At 47.3% G+C, this 15,769-nt stretch overlaps 28 non-coding genes across 28 annotated transcripts; all 28 read left to right on the forward strand.

The window, feature by feature from the left end:
* Positions 1-30: 30 nt before the first annotated feature.
* On the forward strand, positions 31-102 carry TRNAP-AGG (transfer RNA proline (anticodon AGG)). Its single transcript has one exon. It is a non-coding gene; the product is annotated as a tRNA-Pro (tRNA).
* Positions 103-483: 381 nt separating this feature from the next.
* Positions 484-556, forward strand: TRNAV-AAC (transfer RNA valine (anticodon AAC)). The gene has a single exon. It is a non-coding gene; the product is annotated as a tRNA-Val (tRNA).
* A 293-nt stretch (positions 557-849) lies between these two features.
* TRNAL-CAA (transfer RNA leucine (anticodon CAA)) lies at positions 850-961 on the forward strand. Its single transcript has 2 exons — positions 850-887; positions 916-961. It is a non-coding gene; the product is annotated as a tRNA-Leu (tRNA).
* A 932-nt stretch (positions 962-1,893) lies between these two features.
* TRNAP-CGG (transfer RNA proline (anticodon CGG)) lies at positions 1,894-1,965 on the forward strand. Its single transcript has one exon. It is a non-coding gene; the product is annotated as a tRNA-Pro (tRNA).
* Positions 1,966-2,350: 385 nt separating this feature from the next.
* Positions 2,351-2,423, forward strand: TRNAV-UAC (transfer RNA valine (anticodon UAC)). The gene has a single exon. It is a non-coding gene; the product is annotated as a tRNA-Val (tRNA).
* A 405-nt stretch (positions 2,424-2,828) lies between these two features.
* On the forward strand, positions 2,829-2,900 carry TRNAP-AGG (transfer RNA proline (anticodon AGG)). Its single transcript has one exon. It is a non-coding gene; the product is annotated as a tRNA-Pro (tRNA).
* Positions 2,901-3,281: 381 nt separating this feature from the next.
* TRNAV-AAC (transfer RNA valine (anticodon AAC)) lies at positions 3,282-3,354 on the forward strand. Its single transcript has one exon. It is a non-coding gene; the product is annotated as a tRNA-Val (tRNA).
* Positions 3,355-3,647: 293 nt separating this feature from the next.
* TRNAL-CAA (transfer RNA leucine (anticodon CAA)) lies at positions 3,648-3,759 on the forward strand. Its single transcript has 2 exons — positions 3,648-3,685; positions 3,714-3,759. It is a non-coding gene; the product is annotated as a tRNA-Leu (tRNA).
* A 932-nt stretch (positions 3,760-4,691) lies between these two features.
* TRNAP-CGG (transfer RNA proline (anticodon CGG)) lies at positions 4,692-4,763 on the forward strand. Its single transcript has one exon. It is a non-coding gene; the product is annotated as a tRNA-Pro (tRNA).
* A 385-nt stretch (positions 4,764-5,148) lies between these two features.
* TRNAV-UAC (transfer RNA valine (anticodon UAC)) lies at positions 5,149-5,221 on the forward strand. Its single transcript has one exon. It is a non-coding gene; the product is annotated as a tRNA-Val (tRNA).
* Positions 5,222-5,626: 405 nt separating this feature from the next.
* Positions 5,627-5,698, forward strand: TRNAP-AGG (transfer RNA proline (anticodon AGG)). Its single transcript has one exon. It is a non-coding gene; the product is annotated as a tRNA-Pro (tRNA).
* A 381-nt stretch (positions 5,699-6,079) lies between these two features.
* Positions 6,080-6,152, forward strand: TRNAV-AAC (transfer RNA valine (anticodon AAC)). Its single transcript has one exon. It is a non-coding gene; the product is annotated as a tRNA-Val (tRNA).
* A 293-nt stretch (positions 6,153-6,445) lies between these two features.
* On the forward strand, positions 6,446-6,557 carry TRNAL-CAA (transfer RNA leucine (anticodon CAA)). The gene is made up of 2 exons: positions 6,446-6,483; positions 6,512-6,557. It is a non-coding gene; the product is annotated as a tRNA-Leu (tRNA).
* Positions 6,558-7,489: 932 nt separating this feature from the next.
* TRNAP-CGG (transfer RNA proline (anticodon CGG)) lies at positions 7,490-7,561 on the forward strand. Its single transcript has one exon. It is a non-coding gene; the product is annotated as a tRNA-Pro (tRNA).
* Positions 7,562-7,946: 385 nt separating this feature from the next.
* TRNAV-UAC (transfer RNA valine (anticodon UAC)) lies at positions 7,947-8,019 on the forward strand. Its single transcript has one exon. It is a non-coding gene; the product is annotated as a tRNA-Val (tRNA).
* Positions 8,020-8,424: 405 nt separating this feature from the next.
* On the forward strand, positions 8,425-8,496 carry TRNAP-AGG (transfer RNA proline (anticodon AGG)). Its single transcript has one exon. It is a non-coding gene; the product is annotated as a tRNA-Pro (tRNA).
* A 381-nt stretch (positions 8,497-8,877) lies between these two features.
* Positions 8,878-8,950, forward strand: TRNAV-AAC (transfer RNA valine (anticodon AAC)). The gene has a single exon. It is a non-coding gene; the product is annotated as a tRNA-Val (tRNA).
* A 293-nt stretch (positions 8,951-9,243) lies between these two features.
* Positions 9,244-9,355, forward strand: TRNAL-CAA (transfer RNA leucine (anticodon CAA)). The gene is made up of 2 exons: positions 9,244-9,281; positions 9,310-9,355. It is a non-coding gene; the product is annotated as a tRNA-Leu (tRNA).
* Positions 9,356-10,277: 922 nt separating this feature from the next.
* Positions 10,278-10,349, forward strand: TRNAP-CGG (transfer RNA proline (anticodon CGG)). Its single transcript has one exon. It is a non-coding gene; the product is annotated as a tRNA-Pro (tRNA).
* Positions 10,350-10,734: 385 nt separating this feature from the next.
* On the forward strand, positions 10,735-10,807 carry TRNAV-UAC (transfer RNA valine (anticodon UAC)). The gene has a single exon. It is a non-coding gene; the product is annotated as a tRNA-Val (tRNA).
* A 405-nt stretch (positions 10,808-11,212) lies between these two features.
* Positions 11,213-11,284, forward strand: TRNAP-AGG (transfer RNA proline (anticodon AGG)). Its single transcript has one exon. It is a non-coding gene; the product is annotated as a tRNA-Pro (tRNA).
* A 381-nt stretch (positions 11,285-11,665) lies between these two features.
* TRNAV-AAC (transfer RNA valine (anticodon AAC)) lies at positions 11,666-11,738 on the forward strand. Its single transcript has one exon. It is a non-coding gene; the product is annotated as a tRNA-Val (tRNA).
* A 293-nt stretch (positions 11,739-12,031) lies between these two features.
* On the forward strand, positions 12,032-12,143 carry TRNAL-CAA (transfer RNA leucine (anticodon CAA)). Its single transcript has 2 exons — positions 12,032-12,069; positions 12,098-12,143. It is a non-coding gene; the product is annotated as a tRNA-Leu (tRNA).
* Positions 12,144-13,075: 932 nt separating this feature from the next.
* On the forward strand, positions 13,076-13,147 carry TRNAP-CGG (transfer RNA proline (anticodon CGG)). The gene has a single exon. It is a non-coding gene; the product is annotated as a tRNA-Pro (tRNA).
* A 385-nt stretch (positions 13,148-13,532) lies between these two features.
* TRNAV-UAC (transfer RNA valine (anticodon UAC)) lies at positions 13,533-13,605 on the forward strand. The gene has a single exon. It is a non-coding gene; the product is annotated as a tRNA-Val (tRNA).
* A 405-nt stretch (positions 13,606-14,010) lies between these two features.
* TRNAP-AGG (transfer RNA proline (anticodon AGG)) lies at positions 14,011-14,082 on the forward strand. Its single transcript has one exon. It is a non-coding gene; the product is annotated as a tRNA-Pro (tRNA).
* A 381-nt stretch (positions 14,083-14,463) lies between these two features.
* Positions 14,464-14,536, forward strand: TRNAV-AAC (transfer RNA valine (anticodon AAC)). The gene has a single exon. It is a non-coding gene; the product is annotated as a tRNA-Val (tRNA).
* A 293-nt stretch (positions 14,537-14,829) lies between these two features.
* On the forward strand, positions 14,830-14,941 carry TRNAL-CAA (transfer RNA leucine (anticodon CAA)). Its single transcript has 2 exons — positions 14,830-14,867; positions 14,896-14,941. It is a non-coding gene; the product is annotated as a tRNA-Leu (tRNA).
* The last annotated feature ends 828 nt before the right edge of the window (positions 14,942-15,769 follow it).

Below are 15,769 nucleotides of genomic sequence, written 5' to 3' on the forward strand. Positions count from 1 at the left end.
CTGGAGCCGTGTCAGAGGTGACTCTTGCGTGGCTCGTTGGTCTAGGGGTATGATTCTCGCTTAGGGTGCGAGAGGTCCCGGGTTCAAATCCCGGACGAGCCCTTTTTAGAGGTAAACATACAAACCCTACTAAAAAAGCACTATGACTATTTCTCGTTATACTGGGTGCATTGTTGCACAACATATTTCTAACCTCAGAAGAAAAATGGATCACCATGCTTTATCTGCCTACCTGCTTAGTCTCAGTGTGTCCCAGGTGATGCTTTCCCAAGCTGTACTCGCTGGCATTTAGGCATCAGATATTTGCCTGTCGATGCCTGCACAAGTGAGTTTTGAATACGTCTAATTGCAAGCATGTTGGATGATATCTCTGAGGTTTTCACACTTGTTCTGCACATTCTGAGCCGCTGCTGATACAGCAGAATAGAAGTAGGGTGAAGACTTGAGAGAAACTTTCCTCTAACAGTAGAAAGCACCAAGGTAGTTTCTGTAGTGTAGTGGTCATCACGTTCGCCTAACACGCGAAAGGTCCCCGGTTCGAGACGGGGCAGAAACACTGTGCATTGGATGCTTTTTTTGTGCACACTCTAAAACCTTATTATCTCAATGCAAGTTTAAGAAGAGGTGGTCTTTGAACACAGTGAGCCGCGAGAATTTTTTTTTACCTTTGCAGACGAAACAAAGTTATCTCCATCGATCATCTGGGGGTTGTTCTTGGGCCTATTTTTATTTTGTGTGAGCTATGTTGTATTGTTGGGGCCTTTACACCTGTGACATTTCTGTGAACGTTGTAAGTGGAAACGTTGGCAGGTGCAGACAGAAAAGTCAGAACTAAGCACACCCTGAGCCGTCAGGATGGCCGAGTGGTCTAAGGCGCCAGACTCAAGAGAGCTTGATCTTCAGTGATGCTGAGCCTTCTGGTCTCCTCATGGAGGCGTGGGTTCAAATCCCACTTCTGACAGGTCCCTTTTACACCCTTAAGTCTTCCTAATTTTTGCAGTGCATTCCCCACACACACCACAATATTTGCGGGAACCTGTAGTAAATAAAGAGAAATCCACCAGGCTGGGCCCTCAATCACAATTCCATGTATTTCTGAAAGTGACACCTCAGGCACACCTTCCATTACATTTGCAATCCATCACAGTAACTGCCTTGCTGGGTTTCGAAATAAGCAGTTGATCCCATCATTTGTTGTGAGGCTCTCCTGCCACCTTTTTGGCAGAGAAGGCACTGTCCCTGCAACAACACAGGCAGACATGTTCAACAGGGCTTCCTGGTTATGTGGGAGGAGCAGATTGCCAATGGTCCCCCCTTGAAAATTCTAATTTACATAAGGAAGACAGAGAGGTAGCTGGTAGTAGGCACTACACACGGACATTGCACTCCCTCTTGTGATTTGCAGCCAATTCTAGATTGAGGCAGGAGGAAAGGAGGAGACTCGCCCAACAATGGCCATACTGGGAAGTCAGCCACTCTGGGTCTCCCAGGTGAATGTTTCAGGCCTGTGAGCCACTCATATAAATCTCGCCTGATCGAGCCTGATCGAGCGCTGAGCGAGCGCGTTTGAATCCAAATATCAAACACCTCTTTCTCAGGCGCAAGAAATGGTGGGCCCTTCATTGCTTCTGGTGTGGAAGTCTATGGAGCAAGGGTCCAGGACTTGCAGAGGAGTACAAGTGCCAGAAAGTGCTTGCTGTTCTCATCTGTGCCTTTTTACTGCTCACTGGCCGATAGGAGATTGGCTGCCCCCTTCCTTGCTGGAGTGAAAAAACAACAACTTGAGAGAAAACATGACTTTGTGTGGCTCACTTATAGGGAGACGAGCCAAATAGCCCTGCTGTTTTCTGAAAGACGCTTCAGTAATTGTTCAAAATGTCTCCTGGCCACTCAGGCTCGTTGGTCTAGGGGTATGATTCTCGCTTCGGGTGCGAGAGGTCCCGGGTTCAAATCCCGTACGAGCCCATCCTGTGGAAGTTTTCAGGCTGCTTGTCATATAGGAGCCTTTCTTCTTTTCAATGCTATAAGACGCTGTGTATGTCGAGAAGGTTCCTTACCCTGCACGCTATTTTCCACTTTTGACATGATAAAGGAGTGCAGGACTTCCTTGCAACTGCTTTTCTGGGCTGGACCAGCAGTGTAGGAACATTACATGCAAAGAGTTTTTCTAGTGTCATTTCAGGATATGGTTTCAAAATCGCCTCTTGGGGAAAAAAGTGGTCCTCATTCCTGTCTTCCAAAGAAAGAGAGACCGGGTAAGGAGAGCCCAACTTTGAGCTTCAAGGACGTTGGCCCTTAGTCTGTGCGTTCCAACCCAATACACGCCAACAAGATTCCTGAGGTAGTGTCTGTTTCTGTAGTGTAGTGGTTATCACGTTCGCCTTACACGCGAAAGGTCCCTGGTTCGAGACCGGGCAGAAATGCAGCTTGCTGTTTTTCACAGTGTTTGCATTTACTGGCTCACTTTATAGAAAAGCTGAGATAATAGAGGCTGTCTATTCCTCACCAGCCTGACGTAGTGTGCTCCAGAGATCTCAGTGACAGCTCGAAAAGAGAAGTGACGATAGCTTGTGCCATTCGCTTGCTCGCACTTTGCTCTGTAGGGTGGGCCTACTTCATGAAAGCAAGGCATGAGAGAAGAAATGCTTCTCTTGTCCTCACCACGAGCAGACACTTAAAGCAAACAAACTGTCTGAAGGACATAGGCTTTTTAATTTCTTGTTTGATGACGGTCATGGAAAAGACAGCAATCATATTGCAGAACAGAGCAGCATGTACTGGCTAGCTGCCACTAACCCCTGGAGCCGTGTCAGAGGTGACTCTTGCGTGGCTCGTTGGTCTAGGGGTATGATTCTCGCTTAGGGTGCGAGAGGTCCCGGGTTCAAATCCCGGACGAGCCCTTTTTAGAGGTAAACATACAAACCCTACTAAAAAAGCACTATGACTATTTCTCGTTATACTGGGTGCATTGTTGCACAACATATTTCTAACCTCAGAAGAAAAATGGATCACCATGCTTTATCTGCCTACCTGCTTAGTCTCAGTGTGTCCCAGGTCATGCTTTCCCAAGCTGTACTCGCTGGCATTTAGGCATCAGATATTTGCCTGTCGATGCCTGCACAAGTGAGTTTTGAATACGTCTAATTGCAAGCATGTTGGATGATATCTCTGAGGTTTTCACACTTGTTCTGCACATTCTGAGCCGCTGCTGATACAGCAGAATAGAAGTAGGGTGAAGACTTGAGAGAAACTTTCCTCTAACAGTAGAAAGCACCAAGGTAGTTTCTGTAGTGTAGTGGTCATCACGTTCGCCTAACACGCGAAAGGTCCCCGGTTCGAGACGGGGCAGAAACACTGTGCATTGGATGCTTTTTTTGTGCACACTCTAAAACCTTATTATCTCAATGCAAGTTTAAGAAGAGGTGGTCTTTGAACACAGTGAGCCGCGAGAATTTTTTTTTACCTTTGCAGACGAAACAAAGTTATCTCCATCGATCATCTGGGGGTTGTTCTTGGGCCTATTTTTATTTTGTGTGAGCTATGTTGTATTGTTGGGGCCTTTACACCTGTGACATTTCTGTGAACGTTGTAAGTGGAAACGTTGGCAGGTGCAGACAGAAAAGTCAGAACTAAGCACACCCTGAGCCGTCAGGATGGCCGAGTGGTCTAAGGCGCCAGACTCAAGAGAGCTTGATCTTCAGTGATGCTGAGCCTTCTGGTCTCCTCATGGAGGCGTGGGTTCAAATCCCACTTCTGACAGGTCCCTTTTACACCCTTAAGTCTTCCTAATTTTTGCAGTGCATTCCCCACACACACCACAATATTTGCGGGAACCTGTAGTAAATAAAGAGAAATCCACCAGGCTGGGCCCTCAATCACAATTCCATGTATTTCTGAAAGTGACACCTCAGGCACACCTTCCATTACATTTGCAATCCATCACAGTAACTGCCTTGCTGGGTTTCGAAATAAGCAGTTGATCCCATCATTTGTTGTGAGGCTCTCCTGCCACCTTTTTGGCAGAGAAGGCACTGTCCCTGCAACAACACAGGCAGACATGTTCAACAGGGCTTCCTGGTTATGTGGGAGGAGCAGATTGCCAATGGTCCCCCCTTGAAAATTCTAATTTACATAAGGAAGACAGAGAGGTAGCTGGTAGTAGGCACTACACACGGACATTGCACTCCCTCTTGTGATTTGCAGCCAATTCTAGATTGAGGCAGGAGGAAAGGAGGAGACTCGCCCAACAATGGCCATACTGGGAAGTCAGCCACTCTGGGTCTCCCAGGTGAATGTTTCAGGCCTGTGAGCCACTCATATAAATCTCGCCTGATCGAGCCTGATCGAGCGCTGAGCGAGCGCGTTTGAATCCAAATATCAAACACCTCTTTCTCAGGCGCAAGAAATGGTGGGCCCTTCATTGCTTCTGGTGTGGAAGTCTATGGAGCAAGGGTCCAGGACTTGCAGAGGAGTACAAGTGCCAGAAAGTGCTTGCTGTTCTCATCTGTGCCTTTTTACTGCTCACTGGCCGATAGGAGATTGGCTGCCCCCTTCCTTGCTGGAGTGAAAAAACAACAACTTGAGAGAAAACATGACTTTGTGTGGCTCACTTATAGGGAGACGAGCCAAATAGCCCTGCTGTTTTCTGAAAGACGCTTCAGTAATTGTTCAAAATGTCTCCTGGCCACTCAGGCTCGTTGGTCTAGGGGTATGATTCTCGCTTCGGGTGCGAGAGGTCCCGGGTTCAAATCCCGTACGAGCCCATCCTGTGGAAGTTTTCAGGCTGCTTGTCATATAGGAGCCTTTCTTCTTTTCAATGCTATAAGACGCTGTGTATGTCGAGAAGGTTCCTTACCCTGCACGCTATTTTCCACTTTTGACATGATAAAGGAGTGCAGGACTTCCTTGCAACTGCTTTTCTGGGCTGGACCAGCAGTGTAGGAACATTACATGCAAAGAGTTTTTCTAGTGTCATTTCAGGATATGGTTTCAAAATCGCCTCTTGGGGAAAAAAGTGGTCCTCATTCCTGTCTTCCAAAGAAAGAGAGACCGGGTAAGGAGAGCCCAACTTTGAGCTTCAAGGACGTTGGCCCTTAGTCTGTGCGTTCCAACCCAATACACGCCAACAAGATTCCTGAGGTAGTGTCTGTTTCTGTAGTGTAGTGGTTATCACGTTCGCCTTACACGCGAAAGGTCCCTGGTTCGAGACCGGGCAGAAATGCAGCTTGCTGTTTTTCACAGTGTTTGCATTTACTGGCTCACTTTATAGAAAAGCTGAGATAATAGAGGCTGTCTATTCCTCACCAGCCTGACGTAGTGTGCTCCAGAGATCTCAGTGACAGCTCGAAAAGAGAAGTGACGATAGCTTGCGCCATTCGCTTGCTCGCACTTTGCTCTGTAGGGTGGGCCTACTTCATGAAAGCAAGGCATGAGAGAAGAAATGCTTCTCTTGTCCTCACCACGAGCAGACACTTAAAGCAAACAAACTGTCTGAAGGACATAGGCTTTTTAATTTCTTGTTTGATGACGGTCATGGAAAAGACAGCAATCATATTGCAGAACAGAGCAGCATGTACTGGCTAGCTGCCACTAACCCCTGGAGCCGTGTCAGAGGTGACTCTTGCGTGGCTCGTTGGTCTAGAGGTATGATTCTCGCTTAGGGTGCGAGAGGTCCCGGGTTCAAATCCCGGACGAGCCCTTTTTAGAGGTAAACATACAAACCCTACTAAAAAAGCACTATGACTATTTCTCGTTATACTGGGTGCATTGTTGCACAACATATTTCTAACCTCAGAAGAAAAATGGATCACCATGCTTTATCTGCCTACCTGCTTAGTCTCAGTGTGTCCCAGGTCATGCTTTCCCAAGCTGTACTCGCTGGCATTTAGGCATCAGATATTTGCCTGTCGATGCCTGCACAAGTGAGTTTTGAATACGTCTAATTGCAAGCATGTTGGATGATATCTCTGAGGTTTTCACACTTGTTCTGCACATTCTGAGCCGCTGCTGATACAGCAGAATAGAAGTAGGGTGAAGACTTGAGAGAAACTTTCCTCTAACAGTAGAAAGCACCAAGGTAGTTTCTGTAGTGTAGTGGTCATCACGTTCGCCTAACACGCGAAAGGTCCCCGGTTCGAGACGGGGCAGAAACACTGTGCATTGGATGCTTTTTTTGTGCACACTCTAAAACCTTATTATCTCAATGCAAGTTTAAGAAGAGGTGGTCTTTGAACACAGTGAGCCGCGAGAATTTTTTTTTACCTTTGCAGACGAAACAAAGTTATCTCCATCGATCATCTGGGGGTTGTTCTTGGGCCTATTTTTATTTTGTGTGAGCTATGTTGTATTGTTGGGGCCTTTACACCTGTGACATTTCTGTGAACGTTGTAAGTGGAAACGTTGGCAGGTGCAGACAGAAAAGTCAGAACTAAGCACACCCTGAGCCGTCAGGATGGCCGAGTGGTCTAAGGCGCCAGACTCAAGAGAGCTTGATCTTCAGTGATGCTGAGCCTTCTGGTCTCCTCATGGAGGCGTGGGTTCAAATCCCACTTCTGACAGGTCCCTTTTACACCCTTAAGTCTTCCTAATTTTTGCAGTGCATTCCCCACACACACCACAATATTTGCGGGAACCTGTAGTAAATAAAGAGAAATCCACCAGGCTGGGCCCTCAATCACAATTCCATGTATTTCTGAAAGTGACACCTCAGGCACACCTTCCATTACATTTGCAATCCATCACAGTAACTGCCTTGCTGGGTTTCGAAATAAGCAGTTGATCCCATCATTTGTTGTGAGGCTCTCCTGCCACCTTTTTGGCAGAGAAGGCACTGTCCCTGCAACAACACAGGCAGACATGTTCAACAGGGCTTCCTGGTTATGTGGGAGGAGCAGATTGCCAATGGTCCCCCCTTGAAAATTCTAATTTACATAAGGAAGACAGAGAGGTAGCTGGTAGTAGGCACTACACACGGACATTGCACTCCCTCTTGTGATTTGCAGCCAATTCTAGATTGAGGCAGGAGGAAAGGAGGAGACTCGCCCAACAATGGCCATACTGGGAAGTCAGCCACTCTGGGTCTCCCAGGTGAATGTTTCAGGCCTGTGAGCCACTCATATAAATCTCGCCTGATCGAGCCTGATCGAGCGCTGAGCGAGCGCGTTTGAATCCAAATATCAAACACCTCTTTCTCAGGCGCAAGAAATGGTGGGCCCTTCATTGCTTCTGGTGTGGAAGTCTATGGAGCAAGGGTCCAGGACTTGCAGAGGAGTACAAGTGCCAGAAAGTGCTTGCTGTTCTCATCTGTGCCTTTTTACTGCTCACTGGCCGATAGGAGATTGGCTGCCCCCTTCCTTGCTGGAGTGAAAAAACAACAACTTGAGAGAAAACATGACTTTGTGTGGCTCACTTATAGGGAGACGAGCCAAATAGCCCTGCTGTTTTCTGAAAGACGCTTCAGTAATTGTTCAAAATGTCTCCTGGCCACTCAGGCTCGTTGGTCTAGGGGTATGATTCTCGCTTCGGGTGCGAGAGGTCCCGGGTTCAAATCCCGTACGAGCCCATCCTGTGGAAGTTTTCAGGCTGCTTGTCATATAGGAGCCTTTCTTCTTTTCAATGCTATAAGACGCTGTGTATGTCGAGAAGGTTCCTTACCCTGCACGCTATTTTCCACTTTTGACATGATAAAGGAGTGCAGGACTTCCTTGCAACTGCTTTTCTGGGCTGGACCAGCAGTGTAGGAACATTACATGCAAAGAGTTTTTCTAGTGTCATTTCAGGATATGGTTTCAAAATCGCCTCTTGGGGAAAAAAGTGGTCCTCATTCCTGTCTTCCAAAGAAAGAGAGACCGGGTAAGGAGAGCCCAACTTTGAGCTTCAAGGACGTTGGCCCTTAGTCTGTGCGTTCCAACCCAATACACGCCAACAAGATTCCTGAGGTAGTGTCTGTTTCTGTAGTGTAGTGGTTATCACGTTCGCCTTACACGCGAAAGGTCCCTGGTTCGAGACCGGGCAGAAATGCAGCTTGCTGTTTTTCACAGTGTTTGCATTTACTGGCTCACTTTATAGAAAAGCTGAGATAATAGAGGCTGTCTATTCCTCACCAGCCTGACGTAGTGTGCTCCAGAGATCTCAGTGTCAGCTCGAAAAGAGAAGTGACGATAGCTTGCGCCATTCGCTTGCTCGCACTTTGCTCTGTAGGGTGGGCCTACTTCATGAAAGCAAGGCATGAGAGAAGAAATGCTTCTCTTGTCCTCACCACGAGCAGACACTTAAAGCAAACAAACTGTCTGAAGGACAGAGGCTTTTTAATTTCTTGTTTGATGACGGTCATGGAAAAGACAGCAATCATATTGCAGAACAGAGCAGCATGTACTGGCTAGCTGCCACTAACCCCTGGAGCCGTGTCAGAGGTGACTCTTGCGTGGCTCGTTGGTCTAGGGGTATGATTCTCGCTTAGGGTGCGAGAGGTCCCGGGTTCAAATCCCGGACGAGCCCTTTTTAGAGGTAAACATACAAACCCTACTAAAAAAGCACTATGACTATTTCTCGTTATACTGGGTGCATTGTTGCACAACATATTTCTAACCTCAGAAGAAAAATGGATCACCATGCTTTATCTGCCTACCTGCTTAGTCTCAGTGTGTCCCAGGTGATGCTTTCCCAAGCTGTACTCGCTGGCATTTAGGCATCAGATATTTTCCTGTCGATGCCTGCACAAGTGAGTTTTGAATACGTCTAATTGCAAGCATGTTGGATGATATCTCTGAGGTTTTCACACTTGTTCTGCATATTCTGAGCCGCTGCTGATACAGCAGAATAGAAGTAGGGTGAAGACTTGAGAGAAACTTTCCTCTAACAGTAGAAAGCACCAAGGTAGTTTCTGTAGTGTAGTGGTCATCACGTTCGCCTAACACGCGAAAGGTCCCCGGTTCGAGACGGGGCAGAAACACTGTGCATTGGATGCTTTTTTTGTGCACACTCTAAAACCTTATTATCTCAATGCAAGTTTAAGAAGAGGTGGTCTTTGAACACAGTGAGCCGCGAGAATTTTTTTTTACCTTTGCAGACGAAACAAAGTTATCTCCATCGATCATCTGGGGGTTGTTCTTGGGCCTATTTTTATTTTGTGTGAGCTATGTTGTATTGTTGGGGCCTTTACACCTGTGACATTTCTGTGAACGTTGTAAGTGGAAACGTTGGCAGGTGCAGACAGAAAAGTCAGAACTAAGCACACCCTGAGCCGTCAGGATGGCCGAGTGGTCTAAGGCGCCAGACTCAAGAGAGCTTGATCTTCAGTGATGCTGAGCCTTCTGGTCTCCTCATGGAGGCGTGGGTTCAAATCCCACTTCTGACAGGTCCCTTTTACACCCTTAAGTCTTCCTAATTTTTGCAGTGCATTCCCCACACACACCACAATATTTGCGGGAACCTGTAGTAAATAAAGAGAAATCCACCAGGCTGGGCCCTCAATCACAATTCCATGTATTTCTGAAAGTGACACCTCAGGCACACCTTCCATTACATTTGCAATCCATCACAGTAACTGCCTTGCTGGGTTTCGAAATAAGCAGTTGATCCCATCATTTGTTGTGAGGCTCTCCTGCCACCTTTTTGGCAGAGAAGGCACTGTCCCTGCAACAACACAGGCAGACATGTTCAACAGGGCTTCCTGGTTATGTGGGAGGAGCAGATTGCCAATGGTCCCCCCTTGAAAATTCTAATTTACATAAGGAAGACAGAGAGGTAGCTGGTAGTAGGCACTACACACGGACATTGCACTCCCTCTTGTGATTTTCAGCCAATTCTAGATTGAGGCAGGAGGAAAGGAGGAGACTCGCCCAACAATGGCCATACTGGGAAGTCAGCCACTCTGGGTCTCCCAGGTGAATGTTTCAGGCCTGTGAGCCACTCATATAAATCTCGCCTGATCGAGCGCTGAGCGAGCGCGTTTGAATCCAAATATCAAACACCTCTTTCTCAGGCGCAAGAAATGGTGGGCCCTTCATTGCTTCTGGTGTGGAAGTCTATGGAGCAAGGGTCCAGGACTTGCAGAGGAGTACAAGTGCCAGAAAGTGCTTGCTGTTCTCATCTGTGCCTTTTTACTGCTCACTGGCCGATAGGAGATTGGCTGCCCCCTTCCTTGCTGGAGTGAAAAAACAACAACTTGAGAGAAAACATGACTTTGTGTGGCTCACTTATAGGGAGACGAGCCAAATAGCCCTGCTGTTTTCTGAAAGACGCTTCAGTAATTGTTCAAAATGTCTCCTGGCCACTCAGGCTCGTTGGTCTAGGGGTATGATTCTCGCTTCGGGTGCGAGAGGTCCCGGGTTCAAATCCCGGACGAGCCCATCCTGTGGAAGTTTTCAGGCTGCTTGTCATATAGGAGCCTTTCTTCTTTTCAATGCTATAAGACGCTGTGTATGTCGAGAAGGTTCCTTACCCTGCACGCTATTTTCCACTTTTGACATGATAAAGGAGTGCAGGACTTCCTTGCAACTGCTTTTCTGGGCTGGACCAGCAGTGTAGGAACATTACATGCAAAGAGTTTTTCTAGTGTCATTTCAGGATATGGTTTCAAAATCGCCTCTTGGGGAAAAAAGTGGTCCTCATTCCTGTCTTCCAAAGAAAGAGAGAACGGGTAAGGAGAGCCCAACTTTGAGCTTCAAGGACGTTGGCCCTTAGTCTGTGCGTTCCAACCCAATACACGCCAACAAGATTCCTGAGGTAGTGTCTGTTTCTGTAGTGTAGTGGTTATCACGTTCGCCTTACACGCGAAAGGTCCCTGGTTCGAGACCGGGCAGAAATGCAGCTTGCTGTTTTTCACAGTGTTTGCATTTACTGGCTCACTTTATAGAAAAGCTGAGATAATAGAGGCTGTCTATTCCTCACCAGCCTGACGTAGTGTGCTCCAGAGATCTCAGTGACAGCTCGAAAAAAGAAGTGACGATAGCTTGCGCCATTCGCTTGCTCGCACTTTGCTCTGTAGGGTGGGCCTACTTCATGAAAGCAAGGCATGAGAGAAGAAATGCTTCTCTTGTCCTCACCACGAGCAGACACTTAAAGCAAACAAACTGTCTGAAGGACATAGGCTTTTTAATTTCTTGTTTGATGACGGTCATGGAAAAGACAGCAATCATATTGCAGAACAGAGCAGCATGTACTGGCTAGCTGCCACTAACCCCTGGAGCCGTGTCAGAGGTGACTCTTGCGTGGCTCGTTGGTCTAGGGGTATGATTCTCGCTTAGGGTGCGAGAGGTCCCGGGTTCAAATCCCGGACGAGCCCTTTTTAGAGGTAAACATACAAACCCTACTAAAAAAGCACTATGACTATTTCTCGTTATACTGGGTGCATTGTTGCACAACATATTTCTAACCTCAGAAGAAAAATGGATCACCATGCTTTATCTGCCTACCTGCTTAGTCTCAGTGTGTCCCAGGTCATGCTTTCCCAAGCTGTACTCGCTGGCATTTAGGCATCAGATATTTGCCTGTCGATGCCTGCACAAGTGAGTTTTGAATACGTCTAATTGCAAGCATGTTGGATGATATCTCTGAGGTTTTCACACTTGTTCTGCACATTCTGAGCCGCTGCTGATACAGCAGAATAGAAGTAGGGTGAAGACTTGAGAGAAACTTTCCTCTAACAGTAGAAAGCACCAAGGTAGTTTCTGTAGTGTAGTGGTCATCACGTTCGCCTAACACGCGAAAGGTCCCCGGTTCGAGACGGGGCAGAAACACTGTGCATTGGATGCTTTTTTTGTGCACACTCTAAAACCTTATTATCTCAATGCAAGTTTAAGAAGAGGTGGTCTTTGAACACAGTGAGCCGCGAGAATTTTTTTTTACCTTTGCAGACGAAACAAAGTTATCTCCATCGATCATCTGGGGGTTGTTCTTGGGCCTATTTTTATTTTGTGTGAGCTATGTTGTATTGTTGGGGCCTTTACACCTGTGACATTTCTGTGAACGTTGTAAGTGGAAACGTTGGCAGGTGCAGACAGAAAAGTCAGAACTAAGCACACCCTGAGCCGTCAGGATGGCCGAGTGGTCTAAGGCGCCAGACTCAAGAGAGCTTGATCTTCAGTGATGCTGAGCCTTCTGGTCTCCTCATGGAGGCGTGGGTTCAAATCCCACTTCTGACAGGTCCCTTTTACACCCTTAAGTCTTCCTAATTTTTGCAGTGCATTCCCCACACACACCACAATATTTGCGGGAACCTGTAGTAAATAAAGAGAAATCCACCAGGCTGGGCCCTCAATCACAATTCCATGTATTTCTGAAAGTGACACCTCAGGCACACCTTCCATTACATTTGCAATCCATCACAGTAACTGCCTTGCTGGGTTTCGAAATAAGCAGTTGATCCCATCATTTGTTGTGAGGCTCTCCTGCCACCTTTTTGGCAGAGAAGGCACTGTCCCTGCAACAACACAAGCAGACATGTTCAACAGGGCTTCCTGGTTATGTGGGAGGAGCAGATTGCCAATGGTCCCCCCTTGAAAATTCTAATTTACATAAGGAAGACAGAGAGGTAGCTGGTAGTAGGCACTACACACGGACATTGCACTCCCTCTTGTGATTTGCAGCCAATTCTAGATTGAGGCAGGAGGAAAGGAGGAGACTCGCCCAACAATGGCCATACTGGGAAGTCAGCCACTCTGGGTCTCCCAGGTGAATGTTTCAGGCCTGTGAGCCACTCATATAAATCTCGCCTGATCGAGCCTGATCGAGCGCTGAGCGAGCGCGTTTGAATCCAAATATCAAACACCTCTTTCTCAGGCGCAAGAAATGGTGGGCCCTTCATTGCTTCTGGTGTGGAAGTCTATGGAGCAAGGGTCCAGGACTTGCAGAGGAGTACAAGTGCCAGAAAGTGCTTGCTGTTCTCATCTGTGCCTTTTTACTGCTCACTGGCCGATAGGAGATTGGCTGCCCCCTTCCTTGCTGGAGTGAAAAAACAACAACTTGAGAGAAAACATGACTTTGTGTGGCTCACTTATAGGGAGACGAGCCAAATAGCCCTGCTGTTTTCTGAAAGACGCTTCAGTAATTGTTCAAAATGTCTCCTGGCCACTCAGGCTCGTTGGTCTAGGGGTATGATTCTCGCTTCGGGTGCGAGAGGTCCCGGGTTCAAATCCCGTACGAGCCCATCCTGTGGAAGTTTTCAGGCTGCTTGTCATATAGGAGCCTTTCTTCTTTTCAATGCTATAAGACGCTGTGTATGTCGAGAAGGTTCCTTACCCTGCACGCTATTTTCCACTTTTGACATGATAAAGGAGTGCAGGACTTCCTTGCAACTGCTTTTCTGGGCTGGACCAGCAGTGTAGGAACATTACATGCAAAGAGTTTTTCTAGTGTCATTTCAGGATATGGTTTCAAAATCGCCTCTTGGGGAAAAAAGTGGTCCTCATTCCTGTCTTCCAAAGAAAGAGAGACCGGGTAAGGAGAGCCCAACTTTGAGCTTCAAGGACGTTGGCCCTTAGTCTGTGCGTTCCAACCCAATACACGCCAACAAGATTCCTGAGGTAGTGTCTGTTTCTGTAGTGTAGTGGTTATCACGTTCGCCTTACACGCGAAAGGTCCCTGGTTCGAGACCGGGCAGAAATGCAGCTTGCTGTTTTTCACAGTGTTTGCATTTACTGGCTCACTTTATAGAAAAGCTGAGATAATAGAGGCTGTCTATTCCTCACCAGCCTGACGTAGTGTGCTCCAGAGATCTCAGTGACAGCTCGAAAAGAGAAGTGACGATAGCTTGCGCCATTCGCTTGCTCGCACTTTGCGATGTAGGGTGGGCCTACTTCATGAAAGCAAGGCATGAGAGAAGAAATGCTTCTCTTGTCCTCACCACGAGCAGACACTTAAAGCAAACAAACTGTCTGAAGGACATAGGCTTTTTAATTTCTTGTTTGATGACGGTCATGGAAAAGACAGCAATCATATTGCAGAACAGAGCAGCATGTACTGGCTAGCTGCCACTAACCCCTGGAGCCGTGTCAGAGGTGACTCTTGCGTGGCTCGTTGGTCTAGGGGTATGATTCTCGCTTAGGGTGCGAGAGGTCCCGGGTTCAAATCCCGGACGAGCCCTTTTTAGAGGTAAACATACAAACCCTACTAAAAAAGCACTATGACTATTTCTCGGTATACTGGGTGCATTGTTGCACAACATATTTCTAACCTCAGAAGAAAAATGGATCACCATGCTTTATCTGCCTACCTGCTTAGTCTCAGTGTGTCCCAGGTCATGCTTTCCCAAGCTGTACTCGCTGGCATTTAGGCATCAGATATTTGCCTGTCGATGCCTGCACAAGTGAGTTTTGAATACGTCTAATTGCAAGCATGTTGGATGATATCTCTGAGGTTTTCACACTTGTTCTGCACATTCTGAGCCGCTGCTGATACAGCAGAATAGAAGTAGGGTGAAGACTTGAGAGAAACTTTCCTCTAACAGTAGAAAGCACCAAGGTAGTTTCTGTAGTGTAGTGGTCATCACGTTCGCCTAACACGCGAAAGGTCCCCGGTTCGAGACGGGGCAGAAACACTGTGCATTGGATGCTTTTTTTGTGCACACTCTAAAACCTTATTATCTCAATGCAAGTTTAAGAAGAGGTGGTCTTTGAACACAGTGAGCCGCGAGAATTTTTTTTTACCTTTGCAGACGAAACAAAGTTATCTCCATCGATCATCTGGGGGTTGTTCTTGGGCCTATTTTTATTTTGTGTGAGCTATGTTGTATTGTTGGGGCCTTTACACCTGTGACATTTCTGTGAACGTTGTAAGTGGAAACGTTGGCAGGTGCAGACAGAAAAGTCAGAACTAAGCACACCCTGAGCCGTCAGGATGGCCGAGTGGTCTAAGGCGCCAGACTCAAGAGAGCTTGATCTTCAGTGATGCTGAGCCTTCTGGTCTCCTCATGGAGGCGTGGGTTCAAATCCCACTTCTGACAGGTCCCTTTTACACCCTTAAGTCTTCCTAATTTTTGCAGTGCATTCCCCACACACACCACAATATTTGCGGGAACCTGTAGTAAATAAAGAGAAATCCACCAGGCTGGGCCCTCAATCACAATTCCATGTATTTCTGAAAGTGACACCTCAGGCACACCTTCCATTACATTTGCAATCCATCACAGTAACTGCCTTGCTGGGTTTCGAAATAAGCAGTTGATCCCATCATTTGTTGTGAGGCTCTCCTGCCACCTTTTTGGCAGAGAAGGCACTGTCCCTGCAACAACACAGGCAGACATGTTCAACAGGGCTTCCTGGTTATGTGGGAGGAGCAGATTGCCAATGGTCCCCCCTTGAAAATTCTAATTTACATAAGGAAGACAGAGAGGTAGCTGGTAGTAGGCACTACACACGGACATTGCACTCCCTCTTGTGATTTGCAGCCAATTCTAGATTGAGGCAGGAGGAAAGGAGGAGACTCGCCCAACAATGGCCATGCTGGGAAGTCAGCCACTCTGGGTCTCCCAGGTGAATGTTTCAGGCCTGTGAGCCACTCATATAAATCTCGCCTGATCGAGCCTGATCGAGCGCTGAGCGAGCGCGTTTGAATCCAAATATCAAACACCTCTTTCTCAGGCGCAAGAAATGGTGGGCCCTTCATTGCTTCTGGTGTGGAAGTCTATGGAGCAAGGGTCCAGGACTTGCAGAGGAGTACAAGTGCCAGAAAGTGCTTGCTGTTCTCATCTGTGCCTTTTTACTGCTCACTGGCCGATAGGAGATTGGCTGCCCCCTTCCTTGCTGGAGTGAAAAAACAACAACTTGAGAGA

This window comes from Lissotriton vulgaris, chromosome 10, assembly GCF_964263255.1.
Source record: "Lissotriton vulgaris chromosome 10, aLisVul1.2, whole genome shotgun sequence".
NCBI lineage: Eukaryota > Metazoa > Chordata > Amphibia > Caudata > Salamandridae > Lissotriton > Lissotriton vulgaris.